This window comes from Castor canadensis, chromosome 13, assembly GCF_047511655.1.
Source record: "Castor canadensis chromosome 13, mCasCan1.hap1v2, whole genome shotgun sequence".
NCBI classification, from domain to species: Eukaryota; Metazoa; Chordata; class Mammalia; order Rodentia; family Castoridae; genus Castor; species Castor canadensis.
This window is the reverse complement of record NC_133398.1, coordinates 19,990,001-20,009,550: the sequence shown is the minus strand read 5'-3', so window position 1 is coordinate 20,009,550 and position 19,550 is coordinate 19,990,001. Positions and strand designations below refer to the sequence as shown.

The following is a 19,550-nucleotide window of genomic DNA, read 5'->3' as shown; positions in this document are numbered from 1 at the left end:
AAAAACTCCCCAGCAGCGTGGTACTTTACAGCCGCCAGCGTTAGAATTCACAGATGCTGAAACTCAAAACCTCATGACATTCTGGGATCAGAACTCACATTTATATCCAGCCCTTGGCTGCTACCTTTTCTCCCAGCCTGTGCCAACATAACCTCCTGCTTGTGAAATACAGCCAGGTCTCAGACCTGATATGCCAGCTGGGTGAGACACCCACAGGTTGGGTGAGAGAAAAAGGTGGGAGCTGGGGACAGGAAGGGGGGCCACCACATCCCTCCCCCCAACCCAAGATTGGCTAAATGCCCCTTTTAATTTCCATGACAGCTTTGGTGACGACATCCAAACCTCCAGTTACTGAGCACTCACTGCCCTTCTCTTTGTACCTCATTTTCTCCTCATTAAAACAACTGAGGTTACTGTTCCCATTTTAGAGAAGTGGAAACTAAGGCCCAGGGATTGCCTACTTTTCTCAGACAGGTGCGGTGGTGGTGGTGGAAATATTAACAGTATCTCTGGCTTCAGAACCTCAGCAATTAATCCCCTTGCAACACTGATGGATTAGAGGAACCCGGTGTTCTTTCTTAAGACCACAGGGGAGGTATCTTCCCATACCTGGAGGAAACTGCTCTCTGGGATTAAGTGTGAGCAGGCAGAGGTGACTCTAGAGAGATGTGAGCTAAGTATCCCAAGCATGAATAGGTCCCACTGAGAATCAGTGAGTTGGGAGGTATCCAGGAGAAGTCCCTCTGCCCCTGGGGACCCACAGAGTGCCCAGGACTCTCTTCTGGCCCTAGGACTCACCTCTTCTGTCCTATACCCCAACTCTCTTCTCTTTCCACGGGGTGGATATTGTGAGAATCAAATACAGGAATGGGCACAAAACCCTCTGTGAACTGTGAGGGCTGTTCTCCCTACAATCCTCTACAAATCTCTCCCACCCCATCTCTAAGTAAGGCTACCAGCAAACTCTACTCTCAAACTACTTCCCTCACACACACACACAAAACTACAGGTGAATCAACCATGCAAAGGATTAAGAAAAAATCATACTTTTCCTCTGAAGAAAGGCAGACAAAAACTTTACAAAAAGTTCCTTCTTAATGTGACTCTACATAAACCAACATCAAACAGAAATACAAGACTGGAAGGGGTGACTAGACAACAGTCAAGGTGTATGGAAACAAACACCCCTTTTTGCCAGTGGCGCAAATAAAGCAAAAGTCTGATAAAACCACCACCTATCTGTTTCCAGAACGCCAGTAGGGCATCCAAATGCTCTTTGGTCATGGACGAATAGCGAATTTACCTTGTCCTGGCTGGGAGACCTAAATCCGTGGGTGCACAGGCTCCATGGAAGAAGTATCTGGATGTGGACGTGAACTGCAGCGGGTCCCCACGTGCGCGATCCCCGGCGTCCCCCGAGCCACGGTCTTTGTGCGGACCAGAGGCGGGGGCGTGTGCGCGCGGAGCGGCGTGTGACAGTAGGCAGACTGTGGCCAGTGCAGCCAGCTTTGGCTGGCTTATATAGGGAGCTCCTTCCTCTGTAATGGGACGCCTCGCCTCCAGACATCCTTTCCCACTCTTTCAGTTGGTGAATTAAAGGAACAGCCCTCCCAGCGGAACAGGGTTAGCTCATGAAAGACGCACTCACTCCTGGCTCTCAGCCAGGGAAAGAACCCATTTGCATACAATTTATGGCTAAAGTAGGAATTCCCGCTTCCTCCACCTCCAAGGAGTAGCTGTTAGTGAAGTGTGATTTTTGCATTGCTCCCCAAACGAGTTTTTTAATTGTGAAACAGAAGCCCGGAATGAGAGGGGAGCGGGATCCTGGCTCGAGTGTTCTTTCTGCTCAGACAGCCTGGAAACGCGACCTGGGCTCGCCTGTGCTCTGGGCAGCAGCTGCTCTGTGGCACCTCGGAGGAAGCCCAGGGGTTGAGTCCAGTTCCTGGAAAGAGGAGATAAAGCCCTTCGCCAGCATTGGGCGGTTCAGGTTTCTGTGGCCCAGCATGGAGATAACCCGGGATTAGTTCTCAGCAGGTGGGGACAGTGCTGGGAGCGCAGATGAGCCTGCTTTTCAGAAGTGAGAACCTGCTATGCCCAGCTGCTTGGAGCAATCATTGTCCCAGCCTCAATGTTCTACAGGCAGCGGCTTTTTGACATTGTTCATATCCTGTGCAAAGTGTCCTCTCAGCTGGATCTCCTGAGAGAGGGCCCTTCCTTGGGCTTATCGTCTCAGGACTGAGCCCTGTCCACTGAAGCCTTTAAAGAAAAGTAATAATTAGAGAAAAGGTAGCAGCTTAATCTTTGAGCCAGAGGCTGCGTTTTTTGCTCTTCAGCCTGCTGTGGATTGCTTCCAAGCTCTGAGTCATCCATGGGTTCTGTGGTTAGCATGCTTGAGTATCCCCGGGGCACTTGGGGGCATTTGAGGGAGAGAGAAGTAGCAGCCACCCACGCTGGAAGGGACTTCTGGGTTTGTTGCAGCGAATAGCAGTTTGGGGTCATGCAGGGAAAGGAAATACCAAGTAGCCTTCTAAGCACTGTTTCAGGAAGTCTGTGTTAGGTTCTTTGCAGGGTACTTTATGAACACATTCAAAGTGTCCTTGTAACCACTAAGTAAATAGGTACAAGTGTCCTTTTTACAGATGAAGAAACTGAAGTTTAGAGAAGTAATGTAACTCCAAGGGGGGTATACCTGGGAAGACATTACATAGTAACATCTGCGCCATAGGCCCATTCCAGTGTCTGTCCCCTCCCCCCCAACACATTACCATCCAGGAATAGAGCATGGTGATATTTAAGTGATGTTTTACACCCTTGTAGATTATTACACCGCTTTTATAAAAATCATTGCCATATCGAAATACAGAAAATACATTTCTTTGTTCTGTAGAATGAATTAGGAACAATCTCTGGTTTTTTTAAAGTAACAATTAATAATGGAGATTTCAATCATCTACCTATTTTCAATACTAAATGATGTCATCCCCTGATATTTTGTCTTGCTGTGGGCCTCAGTTTTCTCATCTGAAAAAAAGCCAGACATGATTAGGTCATCCCCATGGTAACTCTGGCATTCTAGGATTCTCTGCTTATGTGACCTTCCCAGATAAGAAATCCCATAAGTAGTCATTCCATTAAAGGGCTCCTTTGAACTTTTAAACCATTTATCTGGATTCAGATATCGCTTGTTTTGGAAGTTTTTAATTTTGTGTCTTAACCAAAGCATACTTCAGTAGCATGAGGCTGTGTCTTTCAAGCAGCACTGAGTGCTTCCATGCCTTTTGGCTTAAGTCTGCAGGGCTTACTTATCTCCTGAGTTAGGTCAGGAATAAAATATTTGTATATGTCATGTGTCCTACAAACTACATTTACAAACAGTGTGTAATCAATACAGCAGGCTCTCCTTATTTGCATACTTATCACATGTGGTTTTGACCAGACACAATAAAAAAATAATAAATAAAATATAAATTTCAAAACCAAAAAAATTTAAATTCTGCATGCGTATTACACTGCTCAGTTGATGTGGAAAGGCTCTCGGTCAGTCTGTCCTTATTGTGGGTTGTGTTTAAGTCGTTGTGTGATCTGCTGATTGTTTTCCTGTCCTTAATTTTGTGAAACTCTATCTCCTCAAAAGCAAATGGTGCCCCCCAAGCAAGACAAGAGCTCGTGTACTTAATTGAAGTGACAAAGCGAAAATATGAGACTTGTTGAAAGGAGGACTGTGTGTAGTAGAAATTGGGTAGCATCATGGGAAAGACGAGTCAAGCAACCACAGCACAGTGCAGAATTCTGCACCCTGAGCATACGTGGGTTCTCCTCAGTGGCAGTCTCCTTGGAGCCACGGATACCAAAGGCCTACGTAAATATGTATAATGATGTGTGTGTATGTCATAAGACAAGAGAGCATACTACAAAAGTGGGTGATAAGTACGGCTTCTAGGAATGTCCCAAACCTTAGTCTCTCCCCCATCCCTCTTAATATTTTGTAATCATTGATTTGTACCTACCACAAGGGGCTTAGGCAATCATAGGAAAACAAAGCTTAACAGGACCAGACTGGTCCTCAAGGCAGGATACAGGCAGTGAGCCTGACAAACGAGAATACTATTATTTGTTAACAGCTCTCACAAAAGTGTGTTGTAATACCACAGAGAAGGAATGATTTGTTTTATTTATGTACCTACAGAAGAGCCTACTTGTAAAAGGAATTTTTACAAAAAGCTATGCAGCGTCTTAGGCCACACCTTGGCATTTGAGTGAGGATAGCCCACACCAGAACTTGTTTTCCATCTGTGCAGGCTTTGCAGCCTCTGTTCCAGTTGAATGGGTCTGTGTACACCATGTGCTCTCTAGTCCTAGAGCCTTTGCTTATGCTGAATCCCCACCCCATCTCCTTGCATCCATTTATGGTTCAGTTCTTACCCAACTTTGCTGTGGAGGTTCCTAGACAGATTTCTCCTATAAGAAATGTTTCCGTGCACATTTTTCTTTTTAAAAAAAATTTATTGCTTTTACATTTCCTCACATGTGTATACATTGTTTGGGCCACCTCTCTGCTCTCCACCCCCTCCACTGCTTCTGGGCAGAGCCTGTTCTGCTCTTTTGTTCTCTGATTTTGTTGGAGAGAAAACTTAAGAGATAATAAGAAAGGCATAGCATTTTTGCTATTTGAGATAAAGATAGCTATACAGAGAGATTCCTAGCATTGCTTTCATGCATGTGTATTGCAAACCACATTGGTTCATCTCTACCAGACTTCTTCACTACTTCCTAGTCCTTTTCCCATAGTGGCCTCTGCCAGTTTAAGGTTACTATATTTGCTCCTCTACAGTGAGCACATCAACCACATTCAAGTTTTAGGTTTCCTTCCCTTTCCCTATCCCTCTTGCACATGTTCTCCCCTTAATGTGTGACCCATGTCCAATAATATTACTGTATTTTTATTAGGTCTATAATCTGCTTATGAGGGATAACATATGATTTTTTGGCCTTCTGAGCCTGCCTAACTTCACTTAATATGATGCTGTCCAGTTCTATCCATTTACCTGCAAATGATAAGATTTCATTCTTCTTTGTGGCTGAATACAATTCCATGGTGTATAAATATCACATTTTCTTAATCCATTCATCAGTAGTGGGGCATCTTGGCTGTTTGCATAGCTTGGCTATTATGAATAGCGCCGCAATAAACATGGTTGTGCAGGTGTCTTTGTAATAACCTGAATCGCATTCCTTTGGGTATATCCCTAGGAGAGGTATTGCTGGATCATATGGCAGATCTATGTTTAGTTTTTTTAAGAAGCCTCCATGTTGTTTTCCAATGTGGTTGTACTAGCTTACATTCCCACCAGCAGTGCATGAGGGTTCCTTTTCCCCCACATCCTTGCCAACGTTTGTTGATGTCCATGCACATTTTTCAAAATTTAGTAGAACATTCGTTACTTTTGCATTGTATAATTATGCATGGTGTGTCTTGTTTTTCCTCCTAGACTGGAGACTTCCTGTGGTCAGTGATCCCAGCCATTTTTTTTTAACCTGTGCCTAATTTCATGTAGAAACTCAGGAAATATTTGTTGAATGATTGAAGCAATGGAGGAACAGATAAATCTTCTACCTGCTGTGCTTTATAAATAAATTCTTCCTTTTTCATCCATAGAACCTAAGGTGGAAATTAGATAATCGTGTCCACACATTCATTGCACAGATGAGGAAGGGGGCCCAGTGGGAAGAAACGACTAACCAGAGACTAGCATCACATTCAGAGACCAGCATCACAACCAGATCTCAGCAGGCATCACAGCAGAGGACATTTGTGGAAGTTAATAACCATTTCTCCTCCCGTTTGGCATAGGATGTCACACCTCTTGGCATCTGATCTCTCACAGTTGCATCTTTCTTAGGATTCATAGCACTTCCTTTTTTTCCACATAAGAGAGTAGACTGAGCCGGGTGCCAGTGGCTCACGCCTGTAATCCCAGCTACTTAGGAGGCAGAGATCAGGAGGGTCACAGTTCGAAGCCAGCCCGGGCAAATAGTTCATGAGACCCTAACTCAAAAATACCCATCACCAAAAGGACTGGTGCAGTGGTTCAAGGAGAAGGCCCCAAGTTTAAGCCCCAGTACCACCAAAAAAAAAAAAAGAGTAGAGTGAATGCTGGTAAACAACACTTCTGCAGAAGACTGATTTACTTGTTGCTTGTTTGCAGTTATCATTGACCAGTTGCTGGTAAAGGCTGGGGTTTGGAGGCCAGAGAGAATGTGCAGGTTTGCACAGGTGAGATCATTCTCATTTTGTTAAAGATCCTGTAAATGTAATGCTCTACCCCTTCCTCTCAGAAAGATCAGACAATGAGCGGAATATTGGCCAGGAGAGTCTTATTTGAGAAAGTCAAATGTCCACTTTCCCATGGGATCCACAGCTAGTTTCCCACTCTGATGACATGCTTCTTCACTGCTCTCAACCTCCTCCTCTTGTTGGGCTTCATCAGAAAGTCCCATGAGACTAGCATTTCTGAAAATCTCTCCCCAAGCAATGGAGAAACTCCGATCCAATGCAGTGTGTCATTCAATTCAGCATCTAGTTCTCCTCCTAGACTGAAGACTTCCCAACTAATCTCCACATATTTCTTGAGTGCTCTTCTTTTTTGTCTCTTCTCACTTTTCCTTCGACAACAAAGTAGGAAATGACACCTTCAAAGTCTTCATTGAATGAGATGTAAAGCAGATGGGAACTACCCTGTGTGATGGAAGAGGTAACATAGTCAATCAATTGATGGTGTGGTTGGCACAGCAGAGGGGAAAGAACTTTGGTTGTGGTGGGTTACAATTCTTGTACTGTATCAACTTAGTGTGTGACTTTGGACAAATCCCTTAGATAATCTGCCCTCAGCATCCTGGCTACCAAATGAGCAATTCTTTTCTTTAAGCACTTTTCTTAGCATATATCAGTTGTACCTGTATTACAATATACCTTGGTTAGGTTCACTCCCCCCATCATTCTCCCTCATCCCCTCCTCCCTACATAAAATGATTTCAATGTTTTATTTTCATGGAGGTATGCAAAATACTCAGACTATACCCATCCTTCTTCATCCTCTGCAGTCTCCCTCTGCCTCCCATTAGTACCCATCCCTGAATGGGCAGTTCTTAAGGATCTTAGAAATTCAGAACTTTCACATCAAAAATTCAAAGACATAATATAGAAGCCCATGAGCCTTTTAGTTTTTCAAGATTTACTTCATGGTTTTTCTCTCTCTCTTTCTTTTTGCAGTAGTGGGGTTTGAACTCAGGACCTCACCTTTGCTAGGCAGGAGCTCTAACACTTAAGCCACAATTCCAGCCATTTTTTGCTTTAGTTATTTTTCAGATAGGGTCTAGCTTTTTGCCTGTGGCTGGCCTCAGACCATGATCCTCTTACTTCTGCCTCCCTCATAGATGGAATTACAAATGTGAGTCACTCCATCCAGCTCATTCTTTGAGATAAGGTCTTACTAATGTTTTCCCAGACTGGCTTCGAACTACAATCATTTTATCTCTGCCTCCAAAGTATCTGGAATTACAAGCATGAATGGCATGACTGGACACTCTATAGTACTTCTGAGAAAGTTCATGACTCTTACATCCAGAGAGAAGGGCCCTCTCCCATGCTCACTCACATTACTACTTTTTCTTGTTAGCACAGTGCATACTGGGTTTTCCTTGCCTGCTTGCCTCCCTAGACTACAGATACCTGAGGACAGGCACCGTGCCTTGTCAGTCATCTGCTCATTGGCAGATCTGTTTATAGCCAGCATCTTTTTATGGCTGACACCTATGCCATATTACCTATTAATTCTTTTGAGTGTCATTTGACCTAATGTAGATTTGGAGGTAAACAATCAAAACATTCTTGAAATGATTTATTAGATGACTAGGAGACCTTAATTGTTGTTGATTTCTTCATCCATGTCCCCAACCAGTCTGAGAGAGTGCCAAAGGGGCAAAGACTACTTTTCATCTTCACATGCCTAAAGCATGGGGAAGTCAGTTAATGTTCCTGAGAAATGACTGGCAGACCAACAGATTGGCTGTCTGATGGAGAAGGCATAAGGTAGACACAAGAGTGTTGGGTTCTATTCAACTCAGCTATTTACAAGTGAATTATCTTGAGGAAAAAAGGTCCCCTTTATGAAGTTCACTTTCATCTTTTGTGAGACTGGTATAAAAACCCACACCTTAAGTACCACTCACAATTGGTGTAAAGCCCACACAAAAGAGCAGAAGAGAAAGTTCTCTGCAGGGCTGGTGGAATGGTTCAAATGGTAGAGTGCCTTCCTAGCAAGAATGAGGCCCTGAGTTCAAACTCCAGTACTTCTAGAGAAAACAAAAGTTCTCTGCAAATTGATGCTCTATGTAGAATTTGTTGATGTTGAATGATATACTTGCCCCACTCCCCAATCTGTCCCCCCCCCCGCCCCGCTAATCTCAGTGGACAGCTCACACTTTGCATTGGCTATTGCGCTTATGAAATCAAGAGTCTCAGCTTCTAGCTGAAATATTTCTGGGCTCTGCAGGGATTAGCAGGGGGAGAAAGGACTTGAAGCCACCTGGTACTGTCTTGTTAACACTTTAAGAAGATCTTCTAGCTGGAAGCTGAAGACCAGCATTGGCCAAAGCCAAGTTGGAGTTATGTATTCCCTACTGATGACCGGGGAGGTGGTTTTGGTTATATTTGCTGGTCTGAGCCCAGGCTGCGGTAATGACTACAAGTGAGTCAAACCATCTTGGGCTTAGTACAGGTCACAGAGGGAATACATGGCTTTGAAAGCAGTACAGATTGAATTTCTTTGTTTGATTTTCCACAGCTGGGTTGGATACTTCTGAGGAAGTGTAATTTGTCATTTTCTCTTACTTTCTCTCCTAGGTGTTTCTTAGATTTCTTTTGTGGACAACAAAGGATAACGGCGGCTAACATTTATAGTTTAGCTGTTGTGATCCAGGTATTAGTTATGCAGTGAGCCTGTTGGGTTGGTTCTACCATTATATCCATTTTGCAAATGTTTACTTTTCCTACTTCCCCACCTGCTATGTCTTGAATTTGGTCTGTCCCCTTCAAAACTTATGTTGAAATTTGATTGACATTGTGGCAGGGTTGGGAGGTGGGGCCTGAGAAATAGGTGTTTGGGTCATAGAGTGAAGACCTCATGGATGGATTAATGCCTTCCTCTTGGGAATGGGTCAGTTTAATCACTTTTTGGTCATCTGCATGCATCTGCTTATCCTTTTTCTTTTCTGCCATGCTGAAAGCAGCACAAAGCCCTCACTAGAAGCTCATAATATGCCAGTGCCTTTTCTGGGGACTTCCTAGCCTACAGAATCATGAACTCAAATATTTCTTTATAAATTACTCAGTCTTGTATTCTCTTTTAGCAACAAAACAGCCTTCCAACAGCAGGAGTTGTGGCAAATATACCCACTTATATTGGCCTTACATATCATTTCCATGATGCTAGACATCATGGATATACTTCTATATTACAAGAGAAGAAAAGGACAGGGAAGAGGTCAAGAGACTTGCTTCAAGTTGCATAGCCAGTGTGTGGTTTGACAGTGGTCTCCACATGCAAATTACAAAGCCCTTGGATTTCCATTGCAGAAACCATCTGCAGAGGGCTATTTTATCAGTTTTATGCATACAGTGGCATAAAAGAAGAAGCTCACAGTCTAAAATGAAACAGACTTTGGTTCAGTCTTAGCTCTGCCACTAATAAGTGTGACCCTTTCCAAATTCTCTCTTTTACGTGAACCCCCATCTTGTGTCTGCATCTATAAAACTGGAGTGAGATATCTACTTCATAGGGATGACAGGAGGGTTTGGGAAGACTAAGTCATGATTGTCTCCAGATGTCTGTGTCCTAATCCATGGGACCTGTGTATACCTTGTATAACAAAAGGGGTTTTGTGTTTGTGATGGAGTTAAGGATTTCGAGATGGGGAAATTATTCTGGATGTAACTACAAGTGTTCTTATTAGAGGAAGCCAGAGAGACATTTGACTATAGAGGAGGAAAAGAAGACAGTGTGACAAAGGAACAGGGATTGGAGTGATGGGGCCATAAAGCAAGGAATGCCGGTGGTCCCAAGAAGCTGAAAAGATAAGAGACAGATTGTTCCCTGAGGCCTCCAAAAAGGCCAGCCTTAGTGACACTGGACATTTGTTACTAAAACTCACTTCAGACTACTGGCCCACAGAACTGCAACTGTATACATTTCTGTTGTTTTGGGTCACTAACTTCATACATATATATGTGTGTACATAAATATATATATATACATATACATATATATGTATATATATGCATATATTACTAATTACTAGGGTTAGAACTCAGGGCCTAATGCTTGCTAGGCAAGTGGTCTACCATTTGAGCCATCCATGACTTTTGTATTTTTTCCTAAGTTATTTTTTGGATAGGTTCTTGTCTTTTTGCCTGGGCTGGTCGCAGACTATGACCCTCTTACTTATATCTTTCTCTTAGCTACTATTACTGTTATGAGCCACCAAGCCCAGCTAGTTTGTTGAAATGGGGTCTTGCTAACTTTTTGCCTGGGTTGGCTTTGAAAGTGCTGCCCCTTGAGTAGCTGGGATTATAGATGTGAGTGACAATGCCCAGTCATTTTGGGGTTATTTGTTAGAGCAGCAGGAAGAAGCTAACCCAAAGACAGTATCTCTGATAATATTTCTGTCTTCTGCATAGCAGGGCTTTAAAAATGATAACATTTTGTGTTGTTCTAAGACATTATTTGGAAGAAATGGTATTTATGTTTTTTGAAAATTGGAACTGCATTTTCATAGGCATACAGTGGCAGGATGTAAATATACACCTTGAGATTTCCAAATATCTTTTGGTTGCAGTTCCTTTATGATGGTTTTTAGGGGCAAGCTAGAGGACAGGCAAAAAAGGAAAAGTGGAAGGAGCTGTAACCCTCACATTAGCCTAATAGCTTAGAAGTGGCCTATTAATGGAGGAGTTTTGCAGAGTTCAGAGTAAGGAGAAAATCTGGACCTACACATTTCATCCTTATCATCCCAGGGTCAGCCTGACTCCAGCAAGTGTCAGGCTTATCCGGGTAGCTGCTCATTTATAACTCTGAGGATTCACCCACAGCACAGTTTGTCAACTTGAAAAGAGCAAAGAGATGATTATGTTCACACTAGAGATAAGAAAGTGAGGCTCAGAGTGATGCCTGCCTTTCCACACACTGGTAAGTAAAGCTGAGGCTCACATCCGGATCTGTTCATCCATGACTCAGAGATTCACGTGGAAGAAGGAACTTGTCTAGATCACTGTACAACCCACAGATCTCGGTGAGTTGATTGCCTAAAAACTCCTTTGGGTAGATTGGACTGTTTCTACTGAGACAGAAAAGATGTATAAAAGGACTTCTGAGTAGAGTAAGTAGATGCATGCCAGGTTCCTCACTTCCCCAGTGTTTATGTGGATAGTGCTCAAGGCTGGTTTTCTCTCTTCAGCATCTCTCTGGTTTGTGTTGTGCTCAGTGTTATCATCAGGTGTGGTTGTGGTATCTGGGGACTGAAGGGGTCCCTTTGTGAGAAACCAGGCAAGTTTTTCAGACACTGTCTTGGAGAGCAGCCTCTGTAGGGGAAGTTCAAAGGCTTTTGGAACACCTGTCCAGACTGGGATTGGACTCAACTTGCCGACAAATGGTACATAGGGAGGGCTCTTAAGTGAATAGAGATAGATGACTCACCGTTTGAGGCAGATGAGAGGAGATTTCCCCAGTGGAAATACTTTATAAGGACATGTTGGTGAAGCCTTGATAATCCCCACGGACAGGCAGGGATGTGGCCAGGATGAGTCAGTCAGACAGCTGCGTGGTAGGAGATGAACTGAAGGGGTCTTGCTTTGAAGTAGATTCCACCAGGGGCTCTGCTAAGTAGTAAAGAATTTCCAAGAGATCTTCTGAGAACCTGGTTTAAAGAGCTGAAACCAGGGGTTGCTTTTGATGGAATTGCAGATACTTGGGCTCTTTAACAAGTTGCAATCTTGTTTGCGAGTTGATCTAATAAGTAATTCATAGGTAACTGTCCTTGTTCAGCCATATTTGACCTACTTTTATATGGTTAAACTTAATACATTCTAAGCTTTATCACCAAATCTGTGATAGAAATAAATTCCACATCTAGACTTTGGCCAAAGGCTTTGTTCTCTGTCACTCTTGCAATGGAAAGACAAGTTGGTGCTGGAGAAGATTTTTTGAAAGGCAATGACATAGCCCAATCCTCATAGTTCTGGGAGCCATAGCTGCTGATGGATTCTTTTCCCATCTGTATATCCCCTACTGATACCAAAGCTATGCAAAGAACCTTGATAGAGGAGAGAGACACCTGTTAAAGTTTGAATCATTATCTCCCAAGGTCTATATGTAAAGACTTGGTTCCTAGGGTAGCAGTATTGGCAGGTCCTGTGGATCTTTATGAAGTAGAGCCTTATGGGAGTTCCTTTGGTCACTGGGGATGTGTCTTCAGAAGGTACTATGGATCCAGATCTCTGTTTTTGTACATGTCCTGGCTTGAGATGTGAGCCCTCACTCTGACCCCTTGTCAGAGACCTGAACCAATGAGGTTGTCCTATCTTAGATTTGAGCCTCCAGAATTGTGAGCCAAAATAAACCTGTTTGTACTTCATAGGTAGCCTTTGTCAGGTATTTTGTTATAGTGGTATAAAGCTAACTGATAACACGCCAATCAAGGAGACAGGCACAAGCTGACATTAAGTATTAGAACACAGACTGAGGCTCTTAGAGAGCCATGGAAATAAGCCAGGAGCATGTGCAAAGACATGGCACCCTTGGGTCCACATCTGGAGAAGTGTGTTAGTGAATGGCTGCCTTATGAAGGTTCTCTTATAGGGGAAAGGAGTTTTACTCTATCACTTCTGTCCCTGGAGATCACCTATAAATTGTGATTGCTAATTTTAAACAAGCATATACTATGTGCTTGGTGCCATTCTTAAGATGTTGCTTGTTCTAACCACATTGAGTCTTCATAACAGCTCCATGGAGAGATATTATAATTAGTTTGAAATGAAGGAATGGGGAAGAGAAGTTACTTGGTAAAAGAATATCTAGCTGGTATCAGATGTGGGATTAGGACCTAAAACTGCATTCTGTGTGGGATCCTCTTTACTATGTTTTCTTAAGAAAAATGTTTTATTGCTTTGCCTTCTCTGGTGAAGGAAAGAAAAAAGGGTAAGGGAAGGGAAACAAAGAGAGGGTATGGTAATATTTAAATTGACAAATTCTTTCTCTCAACCATTTTTTCAGTCTGTACATATTGACGGGACAAAGGTCCTGTGCTCTAGATATTAGACACACAGCTGCAAACATGACAGATACAGCCCCTCTTATTCAGTTTACCTTCAAGAGCAAGGTTTGATGTTTGGGGATGTCTGAAGACATTTAGCTACCACAGTTTGGAGTTGCTACTGGCATTGAGTGAACAGAGACTAGAGACTCTGCTAAAAATCTATAATGCACAGTAAGATGTCCCACAACAGAGAACTATTTGGCCTGAAATGTCAATAGTGCTAAACTAAAATCAATGCTAATCTAGAGAACATGTAGGAAGATGAGAATCATGACAGATATTCTAACATCAGAAATTGGAAAGAATTGAATTGAAACCCAAACATCACATTCTAACAGTCAACCTTGAGCAAACTAACCCAACAGACTTGCAATGGGACAGTGTCTGAGAAGAGTTGTAGGTTTTGTGAAAAATGGGAGAAATATAATCTTCCAAAGCTGTACCCTGAGAAGGGAGGAGATCTTGGTTGGTCACCCATGGGGTGCATCTAGAAATTGTGCCATAAGTGGGCTCTCAGGCCTTGCCAAAATCTTAGCATCATAGTTGGGTATGGAAGGGGTGGAGCAACTCAATTCTCGGGATGCAGATGGAGGCAATGAGGGTACCAGCCGTGGCCAGGGACGAGGAGGGCATGCAGCTGGTTTCTGAATGTCTTGGGCCTTCAAAGACCACTGGAATCCTGAATAAACCAATGGGAAAAGGGAAAAACTCATAACACAGTTGAGATTGAACCTTGTACCCATCACTTAGTAGAGGAAAACTCCAAAGAGAAAATGGTGTGGTTGAGAGAAACAAGGATGTCAGAGATAGCTTACTCTCCATTTCCATAATGTACCCATTATAGGGATACATATATAAAGCTCCCAGCTCATGACCTGCCTCAAAAACTGCTGGTTTTCTTCTTCCTTCTCATGAGAACAATTGGAATAATAGTTCTTCCTGTTTTCAGGGACATTTCATGATGGCCAGGGAGGTGAGATCTACAGGTATACTAAATTTTCCAGTGCGTAAGCATTCCACTGTGGATGCTAGCCTCTAGCTAAGAAGTGTACGTGGCCTATTGATTGTTTATTGATTGTTTCCTTTGTGCACCAGATGTTTTGTTCTCCAAAGATGCTGAGACCAGAGAATGAAGAGTTTGTTTTTAAGACTACTTGTCTGCCCTAAGCAATCCAATTAAAACAGCTGGGGTTTAATTTTGGTAACCAAGAATAATTATTCTCTAGATCTTGAAATCATTCTCTAGGTCTTGAAAGACCCACAAGGATTTAACCAGCACGGTGAGTAGTGACTGACTCACAACAAATACTATAGATATTTATTATATGTATGAAGGTTTAGTTTAATTGCTTTTGAGGTATTAGCTTGGGTATGGAAACATGGCTTATAATTTTCTTTGTAAAGCAGCCAACTTAATTCTGTACAGAATTATTGATTTATCTGTTTTTTTCTGGAACAAGAAAAATAGCAACTCTAATCTTTTGTTCCTGTTTGGCAGAGGTGGCATCAGTTGGAGCTGTCAAAGGATAGAATCCGCAAGCTGTGAGATATGAGAACTGAGCTTTAATTCAGTGGAGAAATATCCCTTAAGGCATCAATGTCTTGTTTTACAAATATTCTTGGACTAAGTCATGTATCATACCTTGGATACAGGTAATAGACCCACACTGCACAGATTGAAAGGTGATTCATCTAGCCCTGAAGGAGTTTATAGCCATAGAAACAGTACTTGCAATGCAGTGTGGTATGTACTACATGCGAATCACCATCAAAGGCTATGATAGGGACACAGAGGAACAGATAATGTAATTTTCCCACTGTTGGGCTCTTTTCCATGTCTGCAAATGCATTATATTAGGTGGAGATATGGGAAGAAAAAGTGCATTAGCATTTCCTCTTCATATGTTAAGTGATAAATTTTTGTTGTTTTATTTTTGTTTTCTTGTGGTGCTGGAGATTGAACTCAGAGCTTGTACATGCCAAGCAAGGGCACTACTGCTGAGCTATATCTCTAGCCTTTAAGTGAGTATTTATTAAGTAGCATATGAGGTGCTGGAATAAAGGAGACATGGTTCCTGATCTCATCAAACTTTCAGACTCATGGATGAGACAATTATTGAACACATAAATACATAAATAAGCACAGAATTATAAAGATTGATGAATACAATCAAAGAAAAGCCAAGCTGCTCTGAATATGTCTAGATTAGTTCCCTATTCCTGGCTTTAGTTAATCCCATCAATCCGGGAAATAGAGTATATTAATTTCCATTTTGGTGAGGAGTTAACTGAGGCTCCCAGCTGTTAAGTGGTTTTCCCAGAGTCAAGCAGCTGGTAAATGTTAGAGCTGGGATTAGAACCTAGAACCACACAATATGGAGCCTATGCTGTCAACCTCAAGTCCTCATTGATGAGCCTCATAGTATATGGGCCACCCATGAAGGGACAGTTTCACTTACTAGAAACACAGTCATTAAAACATTTTCCTTCTATTTAGCCTATTATTTACTTTTACCACTTTAATATGTTCCACTCACTTAGGGGTTAATTATCTTTTATCCCACGTTGATTTATAAATGTGGGTTAGTCTTGTGTAGGTATGAACATGGAAAGTCCGATCCACCTGTTCAAATCAAACCCACTTCAGTTTAGGCTTATGTGAGATGTAGGAGTCCTTATTTATACTGATTGGCTTAAATCATAGACCTTAAACTTTTTAGTGTTGAATATAGACTCCGAAGTTATGGACTATGACAAACAAATAGCACTGAGTTCCAACACTAAGTCCTACATATCTAAGTTCAGATCCAATATTCATGGGCAAGATTGTTCGCTCCTTGAGCCTGAGAATCTTACTCTATGAAGTGGAGGTCAGAAAACCCACATTCAGAGCTGTCCATTTGGAGTCAGTGAGATTAAGTGTTTGCACCATGTTTAGGACACAGAAAGGGCTAAAAAGTTGGAAATTATTATTGCTTCTAGTTATTTCTCTTTATTTGAAAGCTGTCATTTGAGCCATCCAGCAAAGTTACCATCTCCACTTTTAATTCATGTATAAAACTACATAGGAGTTGGAGAGGAGACTCACTGTATTTTATTTTATCCTGAATTCTTTTCCCTGCCTTTAATAGAAATGGGGTCTGATTTGTCCCACTTTTTTTTTTTGATTATGCCAGTGTTTCTTAACTGGGGGCAATTTTGTCCCTCACAGGGGCTTTTAGAAATGATTGAAGATGTTTGTGGCTGTCACAACTGGGGGTAGGTGGAGATCCTACTACAAACTAGTTGGTAGAGACCAGGGATGCTGTTGAATATCCTTCAATGCACACAACAGCTCCCCCACCAACAAAAAATTACCCAGTTGAAAATGTGCTGAGATGCGGAAACCCTGGCTTATACCCCTCATCACCACACACATGAACATATACACACATGCATGTGTGCATGCATGGATGAACACTCATATGCATATCAAGCATGTACACATGTACACTGCACACTCTCAGTCCTCTGCCCTCATGGAAGGAGCCTGAGTGAGGGCCAAGATGAAGTCATGCTGGGGAGACCCATACCGGCTGTGGTGAGACACACTCTGCGTGGGGATCTCACCATTTCCTCCGCACAGACCCCGCACAGACTGCCGCCACCACCTCATATCCTGCTTAGGTCCCTCAGGAACCCAGGCAAACCTCACAGCATATGGGGTTTCACTTAGTCACATTCTCTGCAGGCGGATTGAATTACATGGACAGCAGCTCTGGCACTGAGACTGTAGTCGCCTGGTGTGCTCTGGGCTGGACCTTCACCTTCTGTAACCCAAACTCACCCCAAGAGTGGCCAGGAGGGGGCTTGTTTGTGGTTTATCTATCAAAGCAGAAAACCAAAAGGATGTTGCTGTTATCTGTTGAGAGCATAGACTGGATATTTTGTGTACTGCTTGTGCTTATCATGAAAGTTGGTAAGTATTACCAACTTTTTAAAAAGTTTTTAAAGTTTTTAAAATTATTTTAAAATAATTTTTTAAAGAAATATATGTATGATCAAAATCTCAAGGGAGTTTGTACTTCATATGTGTGTTAGTCACTGCAGTCTGCTATAACAGAATACCATAGGTTGGGTGGCTTTTATACAAAGGATATGATCAAAGAGTGGACATACTCAGTTCCTGGTTCATAGATGGCCATCTTTTAACTGTGTTCTTACACAGCAAAATGGCAAGAATGCTTTCTGGGGCTGCTTTTATAAGGGTTCTAATAGCACTTAGAATGAATCTGCTTTTATAAGGGTCAGAATGCCATTTAGAATGGATCTACCCTCAAGACCTAATCACTTTTCAAATGCCCCTCCTTCTAATATCATACTGGGGGTTGGGTTTCAGCATATGAATTTTGAGGGACATAAACATTCACTCTATATCAATTTGCAAAGACTAATTACTAAACTTATAATAGCGCTAATACTGTGCAATGTGTTCAGCAAATATTGTGTCATGTAAACATAGACCAGTGTATGTAGATCAATGTCTCCACTTGAGAACTGATAAAATGCAGTGTCACCAATGCTGGCTCACGCAAGGGAACAGCTACCAAGTGGACAAGCTAAGACTCCAACCCATGTCTCACTTCCTTCTAGGGCTAAGTCCTAGCTACTAAGTTAGATGCTTCTTACTAGGTGGCTTAGTTTGATTCTAGTGAGGAGAGAACTAACCTTTTGCAGAAAGCATGGCTAACCCAGGAATTTCCTGGCACTGAGAGTGGAAGTATCTTTGACTCCTCTTGGCATTGATCTTTAACAAACAATTGAAACAAGTGAGCTTAGTTTTGAATGCCTCCCATCTGTCACCTGGGCATGTGGTCTATGCCTTCCTTGATGTATATCTGCTGTTGTCACCTTCAGTCTCAAGTTCCAGGTATTCCCTACACACTGCATACAATTCTATGCACAGGGATCTAAACCTTTAGTCCTGCTCATGAGAAGCTTACAGTCAAGTGTGAGGATGACACCAGGAACAGTACTGCAATAGTCCAGCAGAATGAGTCCTGTGGTTGAAACAGATACTCAGTGAGGTCACTTAACCTAGGCTTTCGGGAGGATTAGCTGATTTATCTGTTTTTTTAATGCATCAGAAATTTATTTCTCATAGTGTGAAGTCTGGAAGCCCAACCTCAAAGTGTCGGCAGGGTAGGTGTCATTGTGAGGCCTCCTTTTTGCGACTTACAGGTAGCTACCATCTGCCTGTGTGTGCTCACATGACTGCTTTTTGTGCAAAATGAGACCTCTTTTTTTTTTCCTTAGGATACTGAACTTATTGGATCAATTGTGAGCATATTGAACTTAAATTGCTTCCTATTATGATTTGAATTTGAAATGTCCTCCATAAACTCAAATACTCAATTTTGGGTCATTTGATCCCCAGCCGGTGGCAATGTTTGGGGAAGTTGTGGAAACTTCAGGAGGTGGTGGGGCCTAGCTGGATGAAGTGGTCACTGGGAGCAGGGTGTATAGGCTCCTTCCTATAGTCCATTTCTCTGCTTCTTATCAGCATGAGGTGAACAGCCTCCTCTCTATTGTGCTGCAGTGAGCCTCAACACGACCCCAACATGCTGCCACAACACGAGTACAGAGTCAGCAGAGTCAAGGATTATGGACTGGAATCTCTGAAACTGTGAGCCAAAATAAACCCTTTCTCTTTTTAAGTTGTTTATGTCAGGTATTCTGTCACACTGATGAGAAAAGCAACTAATACACTTCCAATTGCCATATAAAGTCACATTGGGGATTACAGCTTCATCTTATAAATTATGAGGGAAGACATGATAAATACTCAGTTCATACCATGTTTTCAGCAAAAAGAAAAAATAAGTAGTCAGTAAATAGATATTACTATCATTATTATTTTAACAGTAAAAAAAGAACAGCCAATGTTGATATGGGGCATACTATATTCCAAGTACTGCTTTTAGCCTTGGCAGCTATTCACTTATGTACCTCTTGTAAGAACCCTACATTAAGGAACTTTCCAATGTTACCTCATTCGACAGAGGAGGAGGCTGATGCACAGAAATGTCAGGCAACTTGACCTGGGTCATACAGCTAGGAAATGTCAGCACCAGAGGACTTATTCACAGGCACAAACTAGAGTGATAGAGCAATTTTTAGTTTTTGGCTTAATAAAAAGTACA

General features: G+C 42.2%; 1 protein-coding gene across 9 annotated transcripts in view; it reads right to left on the bottom strand.

Annotated features, from left to right (window-relative positions):
• The window catches only part of Tnc (tenascin C), an 80,271-nt gene extending 78,689 nt beyond the window's left edge, over positions 1-1,582 (bottom strand). For 4 of the 9 annotated variants that reach the window (XM_074051165.1, XM_074051168.1, XM_074051167.1 and 1 more), the window contains exon 1: positions 1,304-1,580. The gene's annotated coding sequence lies outside the window, so the exon portion shown is untranslated. Of the gene's footprint in view, positions 1-1,303 lie in introns of all 9 variants that reach the window. The other 5 variants (XM_074051164.1, XM_074051166.1, XM_074051170.1 and 2 more) reach the window with 4 other exon arrangements.
• Positions 1,583-19,550: the final 17,968 nt, after the last annotated feature.